We start from the raw sequence: 25,465 nt of genomic DNA, 5'->3' as shown, positions 1-25,465 counted from the left end.
CCAGGCCGCATGTCTCAGACTGTTGCGCTCTCGAGTAATTCCTTGTAGAAGTGGTTTTGGATAAGAATGCTTTGTGTACAAAATTATGTTTTTTTATCGACAGACAAATGTGTTAACTATTCCTAACTCACCAAAGCTGTTGAGGAGATCTGGGAATGCAACACCATCATACATCACATCGAGACCGTTGAAAAACATAAATGGTCAGAAGCAACAACCACCAAATCAGCCACAATCATCAGACTTTTAAGTATGAAATTTTTTTTTTACTCGAGCTATCTGAAATAATTTCTATCCTGGAGGGGCTAATGAAAGGACTAGACATAATTACATAACATTTTACTTTTTAGAAGCTTTTATCCAAAGCAATTTACATACTCAATACTGTGGGCAATCACCACAGGAGCAGTTTGGGGGGAAGTGTCTTGCCCAGGGACACAACGACATGCTGACTGCAGTGGGGTTTGAACCTGTGCTCCCCTGATCCGAACACCAACGCACTAGCCCACTGTATCACACGCCTCCCTACCCATAATTTCACAGTTAGTAAAGTTAGTTCTTGTGAAGGAAACCAGTGAGCAGTTGGACATTATTGACTCATGGAGATAACCTCACCAAAATATGGGTCAATCCTATACAGACAGGAGAAAACTGTTTCATATCTTAATGGCTTATCAGCAGGGGTTCCCAAAATGTGGGAAGGTGAGCCTCCCCTCAGAGAACATAATCACAGCCGCGCCCCCCCTCCCAATTATTATTGTCATTATTATTATTATTAGTGTTGTTGTTGCTATAATGCAGGGGTATTCAATTGCATTTCAAAGAGGTCCAGTAAGAGAAAATGTCATAAAATGCTCTGTTTTTGCTACCTTTCTCTTTTTTGATTGGCTGAGCGTCACCTCCTTAAAACAATAACCTCTTAAGCCCTGAGCCTGTTTTTCAGGCTCGAAAATGCCACTAACACAGCAAAGACTTTATCTTCACTTCTAAAAGGGGTCAATTAATAATATTTTCTCTCAAAGCAAGGATACATCTGTGAGTTGGATTTAGAACTGTCAGAATCAATATAGATGTTTTTATTTTTAAAGTAAATTCAGATGGAACATATTAAAAACATGTAAATTCTAATGTCCGCCTAAAAGAAAACCATTACTTATAGTGAAAACCACCCTTGAATGATGGGTTAGAAGACTAAAAGCTTTAGGAATCCAAACTATAACATATAATAAGTACCCTGTATCAAGAATGATGCAAAACAAGTGAAATTTGACCTTTTTAGAGAGGTTTAGAAAAATAAAGTCCAGGCGGAATCACTTCTGGGTAATTTGGGAACCATCAGTTCCATTTGACCTTTTTCACTGTCAAAATCATTTTATTACTTTGAATTATCACTATACAGATGTAGCACCTCATTTCAGACTCCAGCTTACAGCTTCCTGCCTACGACCTGCCTAAGACCAGTATCGAGGAATGTTAAGCCCTCCCACTATTTTCCAAGAGGGCGTTGCCAGATTTTCAATTTCAGGTTTTAACCAGGAGATGGTGCTTTATTCACAAATACAGAAAGACAAGTTTCATGGACTTGCAGTTGTGTTTTGAAGAGCATTTGAACACATCAATATTTTAGATCAACTGAAGTATATCTAATCTTGTAATTCAATAAAATATAGTCTTAAATAAGTATAATAATAATGTAAATGTTTACATTACACTTCTTTATTTGTTATGCTCATACTTTTACCTTTACAATCGTTTGCTTTAATATGCAGTATATTTGTTGTATATTTTTGTGTTTGCTTCCTCCTGCTCCCTTTTGGACACATACTGTATGATTTATTATTAATATGAAGATATTATTAAGATAAGATAAGATGTTACTTTATTGATTGAACATTTTAGTTTAGAATGTGCTGTCCCACGGTAATTCAGAAGGCTCACAGGTCACATTCCGACCATTATTTAAAACAATAGGTGCTTTCACACCGTCTACAGTTTGATTTGTATAGAGGGAGCTCTGTGGCTGAATGGCCAGCGATTAGGTGTAGCACATTTATCATAGGTGATCAGAGCTAACTGCCTGCCGTCAGATTTAATTTAAAAAACAGATCTGATTTTAAGACGATTTCCTGCGCCCATAAACAATGATAAGAATAATAAGAATGCATATTGAACTGGTTTTGAACCGCCAATCGGGTCAATTTGTGTGATGTGTGTTGTGTGTGTGCAATGTAACTTTTTTTCAATAAAAATATTAAAGTCTCCCAGTCCGTGACTTTTCCTGAAAGTGTGTTATGTAACACCCTATGTTGTTAAAAATTGCATTCTAATAGCGGGATTTGACAGTTTTTGGTAGGCCTATACAAAAACCTCTGGCGGTTCTAGTGTTAAGTTAATTAGGTACAGTATAAGCCCTTTTTTATCAGTAACCAATTTAGCAGTTGAACATAAAAGTCAACGAACTGAGGGTCACTTGCAATGACAGTGTTGTGTCTAACTGTAAGCTTGTCACTCAGAGTAACCTACCGTTAATTTAGCTGCTGTAGAAAAAATATCAGGGGGGAAGGGGGAGAGAGAGCTGTGGTTGATGGGCCATTAGTTGTGTAAATACTAGGCTGAGAGCTGCCGTTTCATTCAGACTGCTTAAAAAACGGTAACAACGGACTATTTTTCTTAGCGGATGCATGTCAATTTAGATCAATACATACAACTATTTTTTAAATCAATAAAAAAAAAATCAAAATCCATAAAAGCATTTCCATTAATATTGGGAGTCATGTCGTTACTTTGTTGAGAATGTGGCCATGTAATAAGCGTGATAATTTGCAGCGACTTGTTCCTTATTGGGAAAATAACACCTTTCATGCAGATCAAGATCCCTCCGCCACGCGTTGGGATCCTGATCTGCCGACGAGGCTCCATTAAAATATAAATATTTGTAGTGAATTACTGAGTTTAGGCACGTTAATAACATTTTAATGAAGTTGAATACAGTATATTCATATTTGTCAGTGATTTGGGTATTTGTGTGCGTGTGCGTGTGTGTGTGTGTGTGTGTGTGTGTGTGTGTTGTGATATATTCATTTTAATGTCACCTTATATATTCATGTTCTGGGTACTGAATTGCTACAACATTGTGGAGAAATTAGCTTAAACATGTTTTATTACTCTGTATGAAAAAGGAGCAGTGGTGGATGACAGGAGACATTCTCCCTTAGATACAGCATGTCAAATATCAGGGAAATCTACATATCTTAAAATATATGTTTGTGTTTAATTACTTTGTATCAATAATAAGCAGTCTGTGTAAAAAGAAGCTGGAAATATGCAAAGTGAAACCTTTTATTTCAAGTAAAGATGTGAGCGAGGGAATATTCTTGAACACAGCCTAAATCTCTGGAATGCGGAAGGACAAAATGAGTGTCTGTTCTCTATAATGGGCCTGTGTAAAGTTTTACTATTTGTGAAGCACTAGTAGGACTGCTTGAGAGCAAAAGTAATGTTTTCCTCGTTATTATTTGATATTGAGGTAACTCACATGTGATATTTGTATAATCCAACTTGTGTGTGGTAACCTGAGGGGGGAAGGTGGCCACAGACAGAGAACCATATAGGGGAATGTGTGTGTGCTGGCTGCAAGATGTGACATAAGATAAACAAACTTGTTATTTGGAGTCGGTCCGTGCCGAACACCGAAGGTCTCTGTTTTTCATCAAACTGAAGAGACTTTTTGTTTTCCGGGTCTCCTGGCTGGCTCGCGCTGATTGGGTACGACAGGCCATCGTGTTTGCATCTCCCAATGAGATGACCTATAGGGAGGGGCTTCCACACAATTCCTCCTGTCTGTTTTTGTATGTAAGCCTGTGTTTTCTTCGGCCCAGGCTCTCTCTTCCTCCGGCTCCCAAGATGGTAACTCTTTCCAGCTGGAGGAACCTGAGCCCGGAGTACTCTGCATTTTAAAGCTGCTGTTGCAGAGTGCTTGGTGATTGATGTTGTACTGTTGTATTGTATATCTTACCATTAAAACAGCATATTTGTTATAACCTTACCCTGGTTGCTTTGAATTCTTCCTCTGTTAATTTGACCCATTCATAAAGGAACGCGCGGAGCAGAGGTTCTGCTCCAACAAAATGGTGACCCCGACGTCATGACGTCATGACGTGGCGACGTGAGGAGGGTTTTTTCGAGGAAAATCAGCAGCCAGCGGACGAATGGTCCGGGGAAGAGGCCAAGAATAATCTCTGACAACTAAAACGGGGATCCTACAATTGAAAGCTGAGCAGACGAGCCTGTTTCTATCGAAGGTCTGTAATTGGCTAAACTAAATTTTAGAGTTGTCAGAGACATATTCCGGTGTCATAGCTGTTACGGTGGAATATACAATACATATTTTAGATAGATAGGAAAGTTATATAAAATAAAAGTGAATCAACGAGGTGTATAAGATGATGTTGAAAGGCCCCGTAATTTTTTTTTTTTTTAATTAGACGGCTAGGACTTGTTGGGGATGTTCAATGGTTTTTTCAGGACTCCATCCGGTAACAAATCAGAATAACAATTTTTAAGTTCATAGGAACCAAAGTTACGTTATAAGTGAATCCAAGAGGAGAAACGCAAACTTCAAAAAGCCATTTGAAACTAAACGGATCTCGCTATCTCTTGTTCTGTTGGGATTAACTCCCATTCTGTTGATAGAAATATCGCATCTTAAAAGCTGCACAGACAGTGAGGAGGATATATTTATGTGCTTGTGAATAAATAGAATATATTATTGAACATAAAACAGCCTTAGTCAGATAAATAGATACGGAGTCATAATAGAGGGAGAATTTGGACGAGAGGAGCGTGAGTTAAGAGCTTACGAGAACAGTGGGTTCAAGCAGAAAAATTGAATAAAATTACAGCAGAAGTGTTAATTGTTGAAAGAAGCCCCCCTTCTCTTGAAAAGGATGAGAGATCCAGAGGGGGATGTTTCTGTCTTTGTCTGTGAGAGTCCCTCCCCCCTTTTTCCTCTCGAGAGCAGCAGCCCAGAGTGTGTCTGCTTGCTTTTTTCTCTAATGCCTGAAGTTGGAAGGAAATACATTGAAAATGAACAGATCAAGGTGTGATTTGAAGTGGTGGATATATTGAAATAAATAAAAAACAATGATTTGTTGCTATTTAAACATAGTCTTTCAGAACTGATTGCTACCGTTGCATTGTGAATTTCATGGTAGTTGTCATTAACTAAGACTTGTACTTAATTATATTCCAAGGGAAAAATTATATTAAATACAGGAACGTAAGGGGAAAGTGAAAAGAGGTTTACTGAGTATATGAAGTACATTAAAATTAAGGCTTTATTCAAATTAAATATAATAGTGGATTTTTCCACCTAGTATAAAGACATTGAAAGAGGAGAATTTGTTAAACATTAAATAACAAACTCACTGGAAGAAATAGATACAGTAATGTTATTTAGGAGTTGTTATCATATAAAGTTACTCTCAGTTGGTGCTTGTTTAAAGTAGACAGGTAACTGAAAACATCAACAATTCACCAGAATTGTGTTTTTAAGTTTATGAAGAAACAGTAGAAAGTAAAAAGAAGGTTGTATAAGTTTGTCAGAGGGAATCTGTTAATGTTTAAGCATGACAGAGGTCCTGCACAAGGTTTTTCTCCAGCCATCTCACACGGTTACACAAAGGGTTGATTTATGAGAAACTTGTGGACAGGAGCAGGCAGCTGCAGGGCGGAGAGAGGAAAGAGTGAGAGGAGAGAAATAAGATGTTTTGAGAAGTAGAGAGAGAGTAAATGTTATATAAAGTTAACTACTATTTGGGAGAATGTTAATTTTTATTGAACGAAGTCTCCAAGCAGTGTGGTTTTTATCTGCACATGTTGGGTGTTCCCCTCCCCTTCCCCCAGTCACATGAGGTTAGTGCTGTACTGCTAAGCTAGTTAGCTAGCCAGTTGGCATTATTAGATGGTGAAATAGTTTGAGTAAGGATACAACCGGTAACTACTGATTAAACACACAGTGATGGTGTACATCAGGGGTCCCCAAACTTTTTTCTCTGGGGGCCACATTATCGTTCCTGACTGTGATGAGGGGCCGGGATCGATCATGTGGGCTGTATACTAGGCCACTGCCTGTTATAGCCAAAATTTCTAGCACAAAATAGTTCATCATTACAAGTGATTTGCAAAAGTAGTGAGTACTTCACATGTTTTTTTAATTTGAAATACCACAGGTATTCCTTTTATTTTCTAATAACAACCATGTAAAAATAGCAAGGAAAGGTTAGAAAAACATGGTGATTGACAGTTTATGAGTGATACAATAGAAATGGTAGGCCTATATTACAGTGAGATGAGAAATCATCAAGACAAGAAACTTGGTGAACAATATATCAACTAACCAACTCTTATTTGTATATTCAGGTGAGATTTTTTTTGTTCAAGGTGAAAATGCAATGAGCACCCAAACACTTTTACAGCACAATTATCATCCCTTTGAAATAGGAGATTGAGATGAGGGGCAGTGCATAAAGAGGAGAAAGAGGAGAGAGAGGAGAGAGAGGAGAGAGAGGAGAGAGAGGGAGAGAGAGAGACAACGATGGAGAGGCAGATGCTGAGAGAAGAGATTGGGAGGAGAGACTGAGCAGTAAACCCTCGGCAGGTTAAACTAGAAGAGAGTAACAGAATGGGAAGTCAGCAATATGTGCAGTAGGTGAACTGAATTGGTACTTGTAGCCAGGGTGGAAGGAAGGATGGATGGGCAGTGATCTTTGAGGTCAGCAGTTGCAGTCCCCTCTCTTGCTGCCTGGAAACCTGGCATAAAGGGATGACATTGGACACATTCAGTAAATTACATAAATATGCTGCCTGTTGTTCCTTGTGATGTGATTTTACAAATACAGTGTAGCATTATTCATTAAAATGCATTAAAAACATTAATCATATTTCATCAAAAAATCATAGTTTATGTTTACAGCCATATAAAATTGTAATAGTTAAAATCAGTATATTTACCATATCAGTGTGAACTGTGTGCTTGCTTCTGGCTGGTGAGAAGTCCGATGTCTGGGTGTAGCCTAGTGGTTGCCAGTCTCAAAGTTTGATGCAAATGTTCATCTGAGAGTCTGTTCCTCGTTGGATTTTTTTATTTGCTTCATGCGGGAAAACGTCTGCTCGCAGGTTAGGGAATGTTCCGGTATTTGGACAACATTAACATGGGATCACTCCGGTCAATGTACGTACTTCGTCTCACTGGAATATTAATGGCCAGATTGAATACAACATCGACCCAAATTCTCCGGTCAATGACAGGAGAGTTTTGAAAGTGACAAAACACTGTTCCACACATTTAAAAACACTTAATCAATGTTTACCCAGGATCCATGCACCTTTCCTGGCTTGTAAAATGTGGTGATGCGCCCTGGAGGTAGCGGGTAGGCTCTGTGCGTGGTGCTGAACCCCAGCCTGTCTATGTGGAATACAAAAACAAACAAAGACAACACCTTTAAGGTCACCAGGGTCGTGAGGTTCTGGTTCTGGCGGTGTGCATGGAGGGGTTTAGTCCGAGTGAGGAGTGCTCGAGCGTGGGAGGATGTGTAAGGCAGAGGAGGGGAACAAAAGGTGTGTGCAGGAGCAGGGAGAAAAGAGAAAATCAAAAGACTCAAAGTGTTCCACCTTCCAGCAGCAGCAGCAGCGGGCCCGCGGTGCTGAACACCTGCCTGTCTATGTGGAGTACAAAAACAAACAAAGACAAACACCTTTAAGGTCACCAGGGTCGTGAGGTTCTGGTTCTGGCGGTGTGCATGGAGGGGTTTGACCTGGCTCCCCGACACAATGCACATAGTCTGGAGCAGCGGAGCAGCGGCTGGGCCGTGTTCCCCCTTCTGTCCATTTGCCTATCAGTTTGTTAACGAAGTGGACAGAGGCTGTTTTTCGCCCCTAAAAGTGACTTTTAATGGTGGGTTTTGCATTTAAATGATGGGTCTTATCATTGTGGAGGGTCCCCAAGACAATGAAACTAGTCTGGAGCTCGCTGGGGTCCCGCAAAATGCTTTAATCACGATTTTGTCCATTTCCCCATCAGTTTGTTAACGAAGTGGACAGAGGCTGTTTTTTGCCCCTAAAAGTGACTTTTAATGGTGTTTTTTGTATTTAAATGATGGGTCTTATCGTTCTCCAGGGTCCCCGACACAATGAAACTAGTCTGGAGCTCGCTGGGGTCCCGCAAAATGCTTTAATCACGATTTTGTCCATTTCCCCATCAGTTTGTTAACGAAGTGGACAGAGGCTGTTTTTTGCCCTTAAAAGTGACTTTTAATGGTGTTTTTTGTATTTAAATGATGGGTCTTATCCTTGTGGAGGGTCCCCAAGACAATGCAACTAGTCTGGAGCTCGCGGGGGTCCCGCAAATGCTTTAATCACACTTTTGTCCATTTGCCCATCAGTTTGTTAACGAAGTGGACAGAGGCTGTTTTTTGCCCCTAAAAGTGACTTTTAATGGTGTTTTTTGTATTTAAATGATGGGTCTTATCGTTCTCCAGGGTCCCCGACACAATGAAACTAGTCTGGAGCTCGCTGGGGTCCCGCAAAATGCTTTAATCACGATTTTGTCCATTTCCCCATCAGTTTGTTAACGAAGTGGACAGAGGCTGTTTTTTGCCCTTAAAAGTGACTTTTAATGGTGTTTTTTGTATTTAAATGATTGGTCTTATCATTGCGGAGGGTCCCCGACACAATGCAACTAGTCTGGAGCTCGCTGGGGTCCCGCAAAATGCTTTAATCACGATTTTGTCCATTTCCCCATCAGTTTGTTAACGAAGTGGACAGAGGCTGTTTGTTGCCCTTAAAAGTGACTTTTAATGGTGTTTTTTGTATTTAAATGATTGGTCTTATCATTGCGGAGGGTCCCCGACACAATGCAACTAGTCTGGAGCTCGCTGGGGTCCCGCAAATGCTTTATTCACACTTTTGTCCATTTGCCCATCAGTTTGTTAACGAAGTGGACAGAGGCTGTTTTTTGCCCCTAAAAGTGACTTTTAATGGTGTTTTTTGTATTTAAATGATGGGTCTTATCGTTCTCCAGGGTCCCCGACACAATGAAACTAGTCTGGAGCTCGCTGGGGTCCCGCAAAATGCTTTAATCACGATTTTGTCCATTTCCCCATCAGTTTGTTAACGAAGTGGACAGAGGCTGTTTTTTGCCCTTAAAAGTGACTTTTAATGGTGTTTTTTGTATTTAAATGATTGGTCTTATCATTGCGGAGGGTCCCCGACACAATGCAACTAGTCTGGAGCTCGCTGGGGTCCCGCAAAATGCTTTAACCACGATTTTGTCCATTTCCCCATCAGTTTGTTAACGAAGTGGACAGAGGCTGTTTTTTGCCCTTAAAAGTGACTTTTAATGGTGTTTTTTGTATTTAAATGATTGGTCTTATCATTGCGGAGGGTCCCCGACACAATGCAACTAGTCTGGAGCTCGCTGGGGTCCCGCAAATGCTTTATTCACACTTTTGTCCATTTGCCTATCAGTTTGTTAACGAAGTGGACAGAGGCTGTTTTTTGCCCCTAAAAGTGACTTTTAATGATGTTTTTGGCATTTAAATGATGGGTCTTATCATAACCAGGGTCCCCGACACAATGCAACTAGTCTGGAGATCGCTGGGGTCCCGCAAATGCTTTAATCAGGCGTTTTAACACTTTTCCCCACGAAAATGATTTTTAATCATTTTTTGGGGGCTATATAAATCAAATTCCGGTTAATGCCGAGCACAATCGTACCTTTTACTATTTTAATGTATTTGCATGATATATCTTTGGGCGATAAAAGCGACATATTTGGATGACTTTGTCAGTTTATGGAGCTTATCCCACAAATCCCGGATGATCCGGGCCAAATTTGGGAGCTCATAGGCAGCCTGCCATAGGCCCCCACCCGTGGAATGAAAAAAAAATGAAAGAAAACGGTCAATTATATGTTAAAATAATCAAAAAATGAACTTTTAAAATTACATGGGAGAGGGGATCTGAAAAATTGGAGAAGGGGAAAAGTGTTCGGCGCTTCGGGACGAAGCGCCGAACACTTTTCCCCTCCCCCGTTGCAAGGTACAACGGAGAGGGGAATCCAGACTTCCCCTCCTCCGTTGTAAAAAACCGTTCATGTTTTACAAGCTACCTTCTGCACGAAATCGGAAACCCGGTTTTTGAGAGGACTCAGAAAAAAAACGGCTGTGTAACTTCATGGAGGAATTCATCCGCTGTATGTGCACTTTGGCTCGGATACATTTTGTTGCCTGGAGACCCCCCAGCATGGTTCTTACCAAACTTAAAGTTTTTGAACTGGGCTCTGGAGGAAGGTGAGGGGAGTTGACAGGGGACTTTATCCGCCTTATGGGGCACTATTCTCGGATACATTTCAACACTTTTAGCCCTTTTTGATGGTTCTCCAAAAAATAACTCTGACTTTTTCAGAGTGTGGAGGAAGGTAAGGGGAGTTGACAGGGGACTCAATCCGCCTTATGGGGCACTATTCTCGGATACATTTCAACACTTTTAGCCCTTTTTGATGGTTCTCCAAAAAATAACTCTGACTTTTTCAGAGTGTGGAGGAAGGTGAGGGGAGTTGACAGGGGACTTTACCCGCCTTATGGGGCACTATTCTCGGATACATTTTTTCATTTTCACCCATTTTTGATGGTTCTCCAAAAAATAACTCTGACTTTTTCAGAGTGTGGAGGAAGGTGAGGGGAGTTGACAGGGGACTTTACCCGCCTTATGGGGCACTATTCTCGGATACATTTTTTCATTTTCACCCATTTTTGATGGTTCTCCAAAAAATAACTCTGACTTTTTCAGAGTGTGGAGGAAGGTGAGGGGAGTTGACAGGGGACTTTACCCGCCTTATGGGGCACTATTCTCGGATACATTTTTTCATTTTCACCCATTTTTGATGGTTCTCCAAAAAATAACTGACTTTTTCAGAGTGTGGATGAAGGTGAGGGGAGTTGACAGGGGACTTTACCCGCCTTATGGGGCACTATTCTCGGATAAATTTTTTCATTTTCACCCATTTTTGATGGAACTCCAAAAAATAACTCTGACTTTTTCAGAGTGTGGAGGAAGGTGAGGGGAGTTGACAGGGGACTTTACCCGCCTTATGGGGCACTATTCTCGGATACATTTTTTCATTTTCACCCATTTTTGATGGTTCTCCAAAAAATAACTCTGACTTTTTCAGAGTGTGGAGGAAGGTGAGGGGAGTTGACAGGGGACTTTACCCGCCTTATGGGGCACTATTCTCGGATACATTTTTTCATTTTCACCCATTTTTGATGGTTCTCCAAAAAATAACTCTGACTTTTTCAGAGTGTGGAGGAAGGTGAGGGGAGTTGACAGGGGACTTTACCCGCCTTATGGGGCACTATTCTCGGATACATTTTTTCATTTTCACCCATTTTTGATGGTTCTCCAAAAAATAACTCTGACTTTTTCAGAGTGTGGAGGAAGGTGAGGGGAGTTGACAGGGGACTTTACCCGCCTTATGGGGCACTATTCTCGGATACATTTTTTCATTTTCACCCATTTTTGATGGTTCTCCAAAAAATAACTCTGACTTTTTCAGAGTGTGGAGGAAGGTGAGGGGAGTTGACAGGGGACTTTACCCGCCTTATGGGGCACTATTCTCGGATACATTTTTTCATTTTCACCCATTTTTGATGGTTCTCCAAAAAATAACTCTGACTTTTTCAGAGTGTGGAGGAAGGTGAGGGGAGTTGACAGGGGACTTTACCCGCCTTATGGGGCACTATTCTCGGATACATTTTTTCATTTTCACCCATTTTTGATGGTTCTCCAAAAAATAACTGACTTTTTCAGAGTGTGGATGAAGGTGAGGGGAGTTGACAGGGGACTTTACCCGCCTTATGGGGCACTATTCTCGGATACATTTTTTCATTTTCACCCATTTTTGATGGTTCTCCAAAAAATAACTCTGACTTTTTCAGAGTGTGGAGGAAGGTGAGGGGAGTTGACAGGGGACTTTACCCGCCTTATGGGGCACTATTCTCGGATACATTTTTTCATTTTCACCCATTTTTGATGGTTCTCCAAAAAATAACTCTGACTTTTTCAGAGTGTGGAGGAAGGTGAGGGGAGTTGACAGGGGACTTTACCCGCCTTATGGGGCACTATTCTCGGATACATTTTTTCATTTTCACCCATTTTTGATGGTTCTCCAAAAAGACAAGTTAGTCTTTTTTCTTCCCCCTTCCTCTTCTGATTTCTCACTGATCGAATGGCAAACGCGACCCGCCATCGGAGGGCCTCCGCCGGCCCGGCCTCGTGCCGGTGCTCTGGCGGTCGGTTCCTCCGAACTGCGGGTTCGACTCTGATGGCCGGGAGGGACGAGGGAAACGTCGGGGGGGTCTGCTGGAGGCTCCTGCTGGAGTCTTGCGTTCACTGGGACCTGGCTCGAAAAACTCGAAACCCTGACTCCAGTGCGGTGTTGCGGCCATGCGCCTCCGGGTACCAGACTCCCCTGCCTCCTCCGTGTTGCGTGGGCTGCGTGGGGGTAACCCTGCGTGTCCGTTACCCTGCGTGTCTCTTACCTCCCAGGCCGACCGATATGAAGCGTTTCCAAGACGAACCGTCTGACTCAGGGGTCCCACCACAGGTTCCGTAGCGGGGTGGAAGTTCCACCTCCCCTCTTTGCCGCGGAATGCAAAACAAACACCTGTTTCTCTCATCCTCCACTGTGGCATAGCGGCCTTAGTCGGCTGCGGCATTCAGCAATTGGCCTTGCTCCGGGCACAGGACCCTACTTCATCAAACTACCTATTTGATCCTGCGTAACAACCACATATATGCTTGTCTGCAAAGACATTGATCGAATGGCAAACGTGACCCGCCATCGGAAGGCCTCCGCCGGCCCGGCTTCGTGCCGGTGCTCTGGCGGTTGGTTCTTCCAAACTGCGGGTTTGACTCTGCTCCTGGGAGCACATATGCTTGTCTGCAAAGAGGGACATGCCTGGTCCCGCCCAGGTGTTCTTCTACGGCTAGTGTCCAGCCAGCTGCGGTATCATCAAATTTGACCCGCCATCGGAGGGCCTCCTCCCCGGGTCCAGCTTCCGGTGCTTGGCGGTCGGTTCCTCCAAACTGTGGGATTGACTCTGCTCCTGGGAGCGCATATGCTTGTCTGCAAAGAGGGACATGCCTGGTCCCGCCCAGGTGTTCTTCTACGGCTAGTGTCCAGCCAGCTGCGGTATCATCAAATTTGACCCGCCATCGGAGGGCCTCCTCCCCGGGTCCAGCTTCCGGTGCTTGGCGGTCGGTTCCTCCAAACTGTGGGATTGACTCTGCTCCTGGGAGCACATATATATGCTTGTCTGCAAAGAGGGACATGCCTGGTCCCGCCCAGGTGTTCTTCTACGGCTAGTGTCCAGCCAGCTGCGGTATCATCAAATTTGACCCGCCATCGGAGGGCCTCCTCCCCCGGGTCCAGCTTCCGGTGCTTGGCGGTCGGTTCCTCCAAACTGTGGGATTGACTCTGCGCCTGGGAGCGCATATGCTTGTCTGCAAAGAGGGACATGCCTGGTCCCGCCCAGGTGTTCTTCTACGGCTAGTGTCCAGCCAGCTGCGGTATCATCAACTTTGACCCGTCATCGGAGGGCCTCCTCCCCCGGGTCCAGCTTCCGGTGCTTGGCGGTCGGTTCATTCAAACTACGGGTAATCCTGGAGCGGACATAAACCAATAATGATATTTTACAGGACATGATGGATATGTGTTTTTTCCAGGCTTTTTGGAAATAAACCAAATGTGATTTTGCAGTGCATGATATAGCTCATTTTACCCATGTGATGTTGTGCAGTACATTACTGAGCTCATTTAACGATATGGTCTACCAGGTGAAGTGGGATGCTGCCATTTCCCAACTGGTCTCCGGAGGAATATAAGGAGAGTTGACAGGGGACTCTGCCCAGTGCTCATGAACCAAATGAGGGGTGTGTTAGAGGGGAAAGGCTCTGGCTGTTTCTGCAGCCTCTGCATCTACCTTCTCTCCCCACCCCGATACCAGCGCGTGCCTGCTGTAAAAGGCAGGTGCACGGGCTCTCACTTCCACTAACTCTGAGCCTGGCTCCCGAGCAGCACGTTCTCCCCGGCAGTCCGCCAGCAGATGAAAAACACCCACCTCTCCGCCTCTTCCGAGGGAACCGCGCGGGGGGGTCTGCTGGAGGTTCCTGCCGGGTGCTCCGTACTGCGTTTCACCGGGACCTGGCTCGAAAAACTCGGAACTCTGACTCCAGTGCGGTGTGGCGGTCTCGCCCTGGCCGTCCACCGTGCGCCTCCGGGTACCTGACTCCCCTGCCTCCTCCGGGGGCAGGTGCGAGGGGTTCAATGCCTCCTCCCCCCGCTGCGGCGAAAGCCGGAGCGGGACGGAGCGCCCGGAGGTACTGTTACCCCCACGTTTTGTACCCAAAACTGTCTTGTGAGTTCGTGGCAGAACCATGAAACAAAAAACAATCAATGTATCGGACCCATCGCCAGTCGCGTTGGTGCGGAGGTGGGACCATTTTAACCAGGTGGTAACCCAAGTCCTCCCCTTGGTCCGTGTTCCCTGCATTGAAGCATCGGACCCATGGTTGCAATCAGCAGTTGGCTAACGCATATAAACGGAGAAACAGAAAACCATTTAAATAGAATTCATTGTGTGTGTTTTTGGAAGGATGTTGACCGAATGCCCGGTGTGCAGCCTCCGCTATCTGGCTTTGAATAAGCACCTTAAGCACAAACATGCAGTGCGGAACCTGGATGAAAGAGGCATCATTCTTAAAATGGCCAGTGGTAGAATAAATGTTCGGACCAAACCCTGTCCCATCACAGGGTGTTCGTATGCTGGGAGGAAACTACACCGTCATGTAACTCATGACCACCCTGAGTTCTCCCGAGATGAGGCACATCAGGTCATGGCAAGGCTGAAGCATAGTGTGGCCCTGCAGTTGCTCCATGACCTCCGAGAGACTAATCCCATCATTGGAATGGCTACATCATTGGATATAGACAATGAGGAGGAATACCCGGTGCACCCTCCACCCTTCTCCCCACATACCGAGTGTGACGAAGAGGACTGCATGCAGGTGAGGCTGGACAATGTGGCATTGAGGGCTCAGAAGGATGCCCTCATTGATGAGGTGAAGACCCTGCGCTCCAGGCTAAAACAGGGTCTAAAACCCAGGAAGCAGAATACCACTGCTGCTCTGCTTGAGGAAGACGAAGAATGTATACGATTTAAGGGCGTAGCAATCCCAAGTACCCCCGACATGAACTCAGTAGCCTCCGGCAGCAATACCCCTCTCAAGACCCCGGTGAAGACTGTCATGCGGTCCATAGAAGCCTCTGCGAGTGAGACCCCCCTCAAGTCTGTGATGCGGTCCCCAGAAGCCTCCGGAAGCAAGACCCCGGTGAAGACTGTCATGCGGTCCGACAAAGCCTCCGGTAGTGAGACCCCGGTGAAGACTGTCATGCGGTCCCCAGAAGCCTCCGGAAGCAAGACCCCGGTGAAGACTGTCATGCGGTCCGACAAAGCCTCCGGTAGAGAGACCCCTCTCAAGTCTGTGATGCGGTCCCCAGAAGCCTCCGGAAGCAAGACCCCAGTGAAGACTGTCATGTGGTCCCCAGAAGCCTCCGGTAGTGAGACCCCAGTGAAGACTGTCATGCGGTCCATAGAAGCCTCTGCGAGTGAGATCCCTCTCAAGTCTGTGATGCGGTCCCCAGAAGCCTCCGGAAGCAAGACCCCAGTGAAGACTGTCATGTGGTCCCCAGAAGCCTCCGGTAGTGAGACCCCAGTGAAGACTGTCATGCGGTCCATAGAAGCCTCTGCGAGTGAGATCCCTCTCAAGTCTGTGATGCGGTCCCCAGAAGCCTCCGGAAGCAAGACCCCGATGCAGACTGTCATGCGGTCCGTAGAAGCCTCCTGTAGTGAGACCCCTGTATGCCAGAAGACCCGTGCGTCTGTCTCCAATAAGCTGAAAGCTAATCTGGCTAAGGACTGGCCCTCTTCCCAAAATCAATGGTGCACTGGGAAGGGACTGCGGAATACCATGCGTGAAATCACGTTGCCTAAAAGCATGGAGACGTACATTCAGACATACAGAGGTCATTGTGAGGGTCTTGCACCGACAGTAAAACGGAAAGAGAATTGTATGTCCAATGTCAGCCGGATAAAGAACTTCATAGTATTCATGGCCCATGGTGTTGACCGGCTGTCAGACTGGCTGTTTCTAAAAGACACAAAGAGGGTCCGTGGCTGGAGCAAGTATATTTCAGAGTCGGGCCGGACAGTCACAACATCGCTGTTGTTCCTGAAGACTGTGAACCATTTCCTGAGGTACTTGTCTGCATCAAAGCTCCGGGGGTGCAGGCTCACCCAGTCTGATATGACCAACATCATCAGAGAGGTGAAAGCCAACATTAACGATTTGAAAAAGTCTGTCACTCTCCACCAGTTTAAGGTGAAGAGGGACAAGCTGGATCGTCTGCCGAGCCAGGCGGAGCTTCTCGCCGCCATGGCGGCCGCTGAGAAGCGCATCCCTGATCTCCTTGACCTGATGGCTAGCAATCCGACCTCAATCACCTAGTACCTGCTATATGGCTATCTAACCCTCCATTGGAGCCTCCTGTATGGCCACCGTCCGGGTGTGTATGCAAACATGACCAACACGGAGGTCTTTGAGGCGGACAGAAGGGGCACTGCTGAGGGCTACATCATCCACGTGCAGGATCACAAGACTGCCAAGACATTTGGTGAAGCACAGCTGGTGCTTACAATAAAGGAGTTTAGCTGGGTCATGCGGTGGATGGGGATAAAAGAGGGCTTGTCGGGTCCTCAGAATGAATTCTTCCTTTTCACATCGGGGAAGCAGGCTTCCAAGAACCTGAACGCTCACTTGAAGAGGGCTTGGGCTGATGCTGGGCTAGAAACAGCCGTCACCTTCACCATCTTGCGCACTGCCCTGGCTGACAATATCAAGCATCACCAAGATCCAGAAAGCAGGTCGATTCTGGCTAGGTTTATGTGCCACGACGTAAGCACTGCAGACCGGTTCTACGCGAATACGCCTGGAATAAAGGAGGCATTGAAGACCCGCTCCATGTTCAGGGCGGCGGCAGCAGCTGCAGCAGCATCATCATCAGAAGGAGGTCTACCACCGTCAGCTACCTCCGAAGAGGATTCAGGGGCGGAGAGCAGCGATACCTCTTCTTCAGGACCGATTGGTACTCCTGATGAGGGGAAAGGGGCCGTGGACTCAACCTTTTTTCCCCGGTGCACTGTACAAGTTAGACGGCTAATATGGCCCCCAGGCCCCTGTTAATCATGTTGTTATTATGTTTATTTTGTATACTGTTTTTGTAAAAGTGGTGTGATAATTAAATAAAAAATAAATAAAAAACATTAGTATAACCTTGAAGGTTCCCAGGGGCAAATACAGTGCCTGTCATTTTGCAGGATATAATTTAACATGTAACCTCTCCTGGAAATGGACATACTCTGTGCATTTCCAGGAGAGGTTCCATGTTAAATTATATACTGCAATATCCTCCAAAGAAGGGGTGGTAGTGTCATGAATAAGGCCGAATATGTATGCCGATGTGCGGACGGTAAAGCACCGCAAAATCCACCCCTTTAGGGTAACCAGGGGCATGAAGTTCTGTAGGGTGTGAACATCTGGGTTTAGTCCGAGTGAGGAGTGCTCGAGCGTGGGAGGATGTGTAATGCAGAGGAGGGTAACAAAAGGTGTGTGCAGGAGCAGGGAGAAAAGAGAAAATAAAAAGACTCAAAGTGTTCCACCTTCCAGCAGCAGCAGCAGCGGGCCCGCTCTGTCCGTGGTGCTGAACACCTGCCTGTCTATGTGGAGTACAAAAACAAACAAAGACAAACACCTTTAAGGTCACCAGGGGCGTGAGGTTCTGGTTCTGGCGGTGTGCATGGAGGGGTTTAGTCCGAGTGAGGAGTGCTCGAGCGTGGGAGGATGTGTAAGGCAGAGGAGGGGAACAAAAAAAAACGAATACAAATAAGTTAAAGTGTGAACCTCCAGCAGGGCAGGTGCTGCTGCTGCTGCTGCTGCTGCTGCTGCTGCTGCTGCTGCTGCTGCTGCTGCTGTGAAGGAGGACGAATATTGATGCTTGTGTTCGGACGGTAAAGCACCGCAAAATCCACCCCCCCTTAAAGGTGACCAGGGGCATGAGATTCTGCAGGGTGTGAACATCTGGGTTTAGTCCGTGGGGGAGTGCTTAAGTCCGGGGGCCCGGGGTCTCACGGTGCACGAGGTTATGGAAGTGCAGCAGGGCAGGTGCTGCTGCTGCTGCTGCTGCTGCTGCTGCTGCTGCTGCTGTGAAGGAGGACGAATATTGATGCTTGTGTTCGGACGGTAAAGCACCGCAAAATCCACCCCCCCTTAAAGGTGACCAGGGGCATGAGATTCTGCAGGGTGTGAACATCTGGGTTTAGTCCGTGGGGGAGTGCTTAAGTCCGGGGGCCCGGGGTCTCACGGTGCACGAGGTTATGGAAGTGCCACTGTTGCCGGAGGTCCTTAGTCCGTCCTTTGGGGCTCTGTCAGGGGCTACAGAGAGGTGGTTTTCCCGGTCCCTCTCCTGGAGGTATGAAATAACCTGAGCTCCATGTGAGGGAGCCGTGCTGGAGCTGCTTAGTCCGTCCTTTGGTGGTCTGTGAGGGGCTAATGAGAGGTGTTTTCCCCGGTCTATTTGATGGAAGTCTGACACGAGCAGAGTGTGCATGCTTTGAAACTAATCCACCCACACTTAGCATGCTATTTTAGGGTATAAATCGTACCTTGTCACCATGCACTGTGCTCCCTGGGACGACGCGCCCTCCTGTGGGGACACATGAGAACTGCACTCAAATCACTTTGTGCTTTTTAAACAGTTTAACATATTTTTTTCCACATTTAAAAAACGCTTTCTGCCCTGGAAATCATTTCTAATCATTATTACCGTTATGGAGGGGCTGCAGGAACACTTTCCCTGCCTTGCAAACATTTATTCCTGGTTCAAATAATCAATTTGTTCCGCCTGCTTTGCGTCAGCACCTCTGCGGCTGTCGGATTAACACAGATGAATGCACTTTTAACACTCACGCAGCCAGAATTCCTGCTCTTTTCCTGGGTTACAAAGTGAGGTGACGCAGCCTGTCCTCTGAGTCTCCCCGCCTCTCATAGACTTATTTCTGGGTAAAAAAAGCCATGTGCTCCGCCCCCTGGATCTCTGCATGTGTGTGTGTGCCTGTGAGTCTGTGGCTACTGTCCACATGCCCGCATTAGGAGGCACTATTTTCGGATACATTTTCTCATTTTCACCACTTTTCATGTTTTTATTATGTATATTGTTATATTATTATTATTATTATTATTGTATATATGTATACTGTGTATACTGTTTTTGTAAAAATCATGTGATTATTAAATAAATAATAAAACATGAATATAACCTTGAAGTTTCCCAGGGGCAAATACAGTGCCAGGTGTCAGACTATTTAAACAATGTTTACCCAGGATTCCGACACCTTCCCTGGCTTGTAAAATGCGGTGATGCGCCCTGGAGGTATCAGACTATTTTAAACAACTTTCCCCCGCCTTTCAAACACTTGTTCCTGGCTTATAGCCTGTCATTTTGCAGGATATAATTTAACATGGAACCTCTCCCAGGGGCAAATACAGTGCCAGGTGTCAGACTATTTAAACAATGTTTACCCAGGATTCCGACACCTTCCCTGGCTTGTAAAATGCGGTGATGCGCCCTGGAGGTATCAGACTATTTTAAACAACTTTTCCCCGCCTTTCAAACACTTGTTCCTGGCTTATAGCCTGTCATTTTGCAGGATATAATTTAACATGGAACCTCTCCTGGAAATGGACATACTCTGCGCATTTCCAGGAGAGGTTCCATGTTAAATTATATCCTGCAAAATGACAGGCAACAACTCTCTTCCAGACGTTTAAAAACACTTTTCCGACTATTTTAAACAACTTTTCCCCGCCTTTCAAACACTTGTTCCTGGCTTATAGCCTGTCATTTTGCAGGATATAATTTAACATGGAACCTCTCCTGGAAATGGACATACTCTGCGCATTTCCAGGAGAGGTTCCATGTTAAATTATATCCTGCAAAATGACAGGCAACAACTCTCTTCCAGACGTTTAAAAACACTTTTCCGACTATTTTAAACAACTTTTCCCCGCCTTTCAAACACTTGTTCCTGGCTTATAGCCTGTCATTTTGCAGGATATAATTTAACATGGAACCTCTCCTGGAAATGGACATACTCTGCGCATTTCCAGGAGAGGTTCCATGTTAAATTATATCCTGCAAAATGACAGGCAACAACTCTCTTCCAGACGTTTAAAAACACTTTTCCGACTATTTTAAACAACTTTTCCCCGCCTTTCAAACACTTGTTCCTGGCTTATAGCCTGTCATTTTGCAGGATATAATTTAACATGGAACCTCTCCTGGAAATGGACATACTCTGCGCATTTCCAGGAGAGGTTCCATGTTAAATTATATCCTGCAAAATGACAGGCAACAACTCTCTTCCAGACGTTTAAAAACACTTTTCCGACTATTTTAAACAACTTTTCCCCGCCTTTCAAACACTTGTTCCTGGCTTATAGCCTGTCATTTTGCAGGATATAATTTAACATGGAACCTCTCCTGGAAATGGACATACTCTGCGCATTTCCAGGAGAGGTTCCATGTTAAATTATATCCTGCAAAATGACAGGCAACAACTCTCTTCCAGACGTTTAAAAACACTTTTCCGACTATTTTAAACAACTTTTCCCCGCCTTTCAAACACTTGTTCCTGGCTTATAGCCTGTCATTTTGCAGGATATAATTTAACATGGAACCTCTCCTGGAAATGGACATACTCTGCGCATTTCCAGGAGAGGTTCCATGTTAAATTATATCCTGCAAAATGACAGGCAACAACTCTCTTCCAGACGTTTAAAAACACTTTTCCGACTATTTTAAACAACTTTTCCCCGCCTTTCAAACACTTGTTCCTGGCTTATAGCCTGTCATTTTGCAGGATATAATTTAACATGGAACCTCTCCTGGAAATGGACATACTCTGCGCATTTCCAGGAGAGGTTCCATGTTAAATTATATCCTGCAAAATGACAGGCAACAACTCTCTTCCAGACGTTTAAAAACACTTTTCCGACTATTTTAAACAACTTTTCCCCGCCTTTCAAACACTTGTTCCTGGCTTATAGCCTGTCATTTTGCAGGATATAATTTAACATGGAACCTCTCCTGGAAATGGACATACTCTGCGCATTTCCAGGAGAGGTTCCATGTTAAATTATATCCTGCAAAATGACAGGCAACAACTCTCTTCCAGACGTTTAAAAACACTTTTCCGACTATTTTAAACAACTTTTCCCCGCCTTTCAAACACTTGTTCCTGGCTTATAGCCTGTCATTTTGCAGGATATAATTTAACATGGAACCTCTCCTGGAAATGGACATACTCTGCGCATTTCCAGGAGAGGTTCCATGTTAAATTATATCCTGCAAAATGACAGGCAACAACTCTCTTCCAGACGTTTAAAAACACTTTTCCGACTATTTTAAACAACTTTTCCCCGCCTTTCAAACACTTGTTCCTGGCTTATAGCCTGTCATTTTGCAGGATATAATTTAACATGGAACCTCTCCTGGAAATGGACATACTCTGCGCATTTCCAGGAGAGGTTCCATGTTAAATTATATCCTGCAAAATGACAGGCAACAACTCTCTTCCAGACGTTTAAAAACACTTTTCCGACTATTTTAAACAACTTTTCCCCGCCTTTCAAACACTTGTTCCTGGCTTATAGCCTGTCATTTTGCAGGATATAATTTAACATGGAACCTCTCCTGGAAATGGACATACTCTGCGCATTTCCAGGAGAGGTTCCATGTTAAATTATATCCTGCAAAATGACAGGCAACAACTCTCTTCCAGACGTTTAAAAACACTTTTCCGACTATTTTAAACAACTTTTCCCCGCCTTTCAAACACTTGTTCCTGGCTTATAGCCTGTCATTTTGCAGGATATAATTTAACATGGAACCTCTCCTGGAAATGGACATACTCTGCGCATTTCCAGGAGAGGTTCCATGTTAAATTATATCCTGCAAAATGACAGGCTACAACTCTCTTCCAGACGTTTAAAAACACTTTCCCCGACCATTTAAACATTATTTATGGCTTGTAAAGTGCGGTGATGAGCCCTGACAGTATCAGACTATTTAAAGGGTTACCAGGAGCATGAGAATATCCTCCACAGAAGGGGTGGTGGTGCCGTGAATAAGGCCGAATATGGATACCGATGTGCGGACGGTAAAGCACCGCAAAATCCACCCCCTTTAGGTTAACCAGGGGCATGGAGTTCTGTAGGGTGTGAACATCTGGGTTTAGTCCGTGGGGGAGTGCTTAAGTCCGGGAGTCCGGGGACTCACGGTGTGCAAGGTTATGGAGGTGCCCATGTCAGGGACACATGCTGGAGGTCTGTGGTCCGTCCTTTGGGGGTCTTGGAGGGGCCACAGAGAGGAGATTTCCCCGGTCTCTGTCCTGGATGAGTGAAATAAACAGAGTCTCCATGTCAGGGACACATGCTGGAGGTCTCTCTCCCGAGAGTGGACGTCCATTGCCTGTAAATTGGTCTAACATTAGGTCTGTCACTTTGGCTAACCGCACCACTGTCTGTCGTCTCCCGCAAGTGGACATCCATTGTCACTTTGGCTAACCGCACCACTGTCTGTCGTCTCCCGCAAGTGGACATCCATTGCCCCTAAATAGGGTTAGGGTAGGGGTCAGCAACCTTTACTATTTTAAGAGCCAATCTGCCCTCACTTCCATCAAATAAATGTTGTCTGGAGCCGCAAAACATATTTGTACTACACTATACTTTATATTATATTTACAGCACTTCCTTTGCTCATGCTTTTTGCTTGATTTGCATGTTTCAGAAATGTGGGTTTGTTGCATAATATAAAATTATAGAACGACTATAAAGAGAAATCTTGACATGTGTGTATTTACCCGTTAAAACAAATCAAATCAACAAACCCTTATGAAGAGAACGTTTGCAATAAATTATACACTTTCCAGAACTTTCTGCATATTTGTGAAATATTAATACAATAGAAATTGATCACTTACAAAAGTATCAAACTTATTTTACTGAGACTTTTCTTATTCTTAGTAAGTAAAGAGAAACATTAATCCAGGGTTAGCTCACTGAGCCGCTCTGGAGACAGATGTGACGTGCACTTCACTCATCGTAGGCCGGATACTCAAACTCTTTTTTCTTTTAGTGTCACAGTATCACCTAGATGTTCCCTTTGAATGTTTGTCCCCTGCTCAAACACATATCAAATAACTAACTGCTACTAATTTCCATGTTATGTATTGTCAAAGCTGCAGGGAGCCACTGTCGATGGGAAAAGAGCCGCATGAGGCTCTGGAGCTGCAGGTTGCAGACACTCGGCTTAGGGTTTGTAGGGACCAGAAGTCTATCCTTGTGAAGGTTCCCTGATGCTAAAAAGATAATTGTTACAATCAGTGTTTTTTTTTAAAAATTATTATTTTGGGCATTGCTGCTTTAGACAGGCTCAGTGGAAAGAGACATATGCAGCAAAGCGCCTGGGCCGGATTCAAACCCAAACCACTGTGGTTAACATGGTACGTGCTATAACATATGTGTAAGCAAACACACAGAGATAATGTAATGTGAATCTCGCAATCTTTGACCCCAGGTCAGTGTGACCATTATTGTTTGGGGGGGGCTTTAATGTGCTTCTAAATGGCAATCTTGTTTTTATTAATATACAGTAGCTCTTGCATATGCTATAGTCAGTTGACTTACTATGTTTTATATTGTGTAAGTGAAGTGTCTGAGTGATTAGGTTCAGACTTGTGAAGTTCACTGTTTTATGGTCTTGATCTTTGAATGTATATTGTAGAATGTAGAAGACAAATGTCTTCTTGGGACAATAAACTGTGCCTTATAATATGGTATCAACGAGCCAAACTGGGTACTAACAGGCCATGTGTGATCGAACTTCTAGATTGCTCCACAAGTGTGGGTTGGAAGTGCCGGCAGCAGGGGATACAAATGCAGTCAGACTGAAGCAGTGCAATGTTTTATTGCAAATTAGCTTACGGCAGATGCAAGTAGGCAAACAGGCAGGCAGGTGAACGGGTAACGGGTAGATAGACAATATGCAGGGAGGTAAGCAGGTTCTGGTCCAGGATCGGGTGACAGAAGTTCAAAAGCAAAAACTCAAGACAGCTACAGTATATAGCAGCTGGAAGGAAATGGCAAAGAAAAAAGGATCTTGACCGGTAAATGTAGTGAGTGGCTGATGAGAGAAGTGAGAAAAGGTGAGCAGGGGAATGATGAAGTCTGGTGAAAAGGTCTGAGGGCATCAGATGGCTCGAGTATGGCAGGTCTAGGAAGAAAGTTCATGGCCTGGGAGGTGAGCACGGGCTTGAGACAGGGACAGATCGTAAAGCAGAGGGCTGGGGATGAGTGTGGCTGGAGGAAGGGACTTGGAGGCAAACTGTGACAATTTTTTTATCCTGAGGGTGACATTATAACACCAATAAATACAAAATAAAACAATGTTTTAATATTAATAATGAATAGCAATACCTTTCTTAAAGAAAACAGTTATTAATATGTTTTTCTGACATTAACTTTTTCATCCCATATTTAAACTATGCTGCATTTGGGGGAACTAGGAAGTCCCAATTTTGAGTTGGAAAAAGCCTATGAATAGCCTTCAAGTTCTTTGTTAGAAATACAGATTTATTTTCTTGTTTTGTTCAAATCAAATATTTTCAATACTACTACTATACTGGCATACTGGCAAACAGGAGCGGAGCGCCCAAGTGCCATCATTCCATGTGCTATGTGGGCCGGATGAAGGTGTTTTGTGTGGACCGAATCTGGGCCAAACCTTTTTTGCTATCTGGCCATTGATCTGTGGGACTGTGACGGAGCGGATCACAGAGTGACTGACTCCGCCACTGACGGTGGCGCGGCGGGCCACACACACACACACACACACACACACACACACACACACACACACACACACACACACACACACACACACACACACACACACACACACTTCCTGCTCTCTTCCGTTCGTCAATAAATAAGGTTAAATCATCACTAAAACTTCCCTTTTTTCCCCTTCCTTTCTGTAGCGCGACCATAAGTGCACGCTTGTGAGTCTACAATTATTTATAGCCTAGGCTACACACATTTAACTATATTACACGATACTTACGTGGGGAGTGGGGAGCGGCGGACGGAGTTTCGCCGCCGTCTCCCCAGCAAAGGGCATACAGTCGGCATTGCGTCACAGTTGGGGGCGGGGCATTTCGAGGGGGAAAAC

The 25,465-nt window shown here is 44.6% G+C and overlaps 1 long non-coding RNA gene across 1 annotated transcript; it reads right to left on the bottom strand.

Annotated features, from left to right (window-relative positions):
• Positions 1-6,245: 6,245 nt before the first annotated feature.
• LOC307047514 lies at positions 6,246-25,465 on the bottom strand. Its single transcript, XR_013810459.1, has 3 exons — positions 25,358-25,465; positions 7,012-7,465; positions 6,246-6,810 (listed from the first exon to the last, which is right to left on the bottom strand). It is a non-coding gene; the product is annotated as an uncharacterized lncRNA (long non-coding RNA).

This window comes from Notothenia rossii (assembly GCF_949606895.1).
Source record: "Notothenia rossii genome assembly, chromosome: 7".
Classification (NCBI taxonomy): Eukaryota; Metazoa; Chordata; class Actinopteri; order Perciformes; family Nototheniidae; genus Notothenia; species Notothenia rossii.
This window is presented reverse-complemented; position numbering and strand designations above follow the sequence as displayed.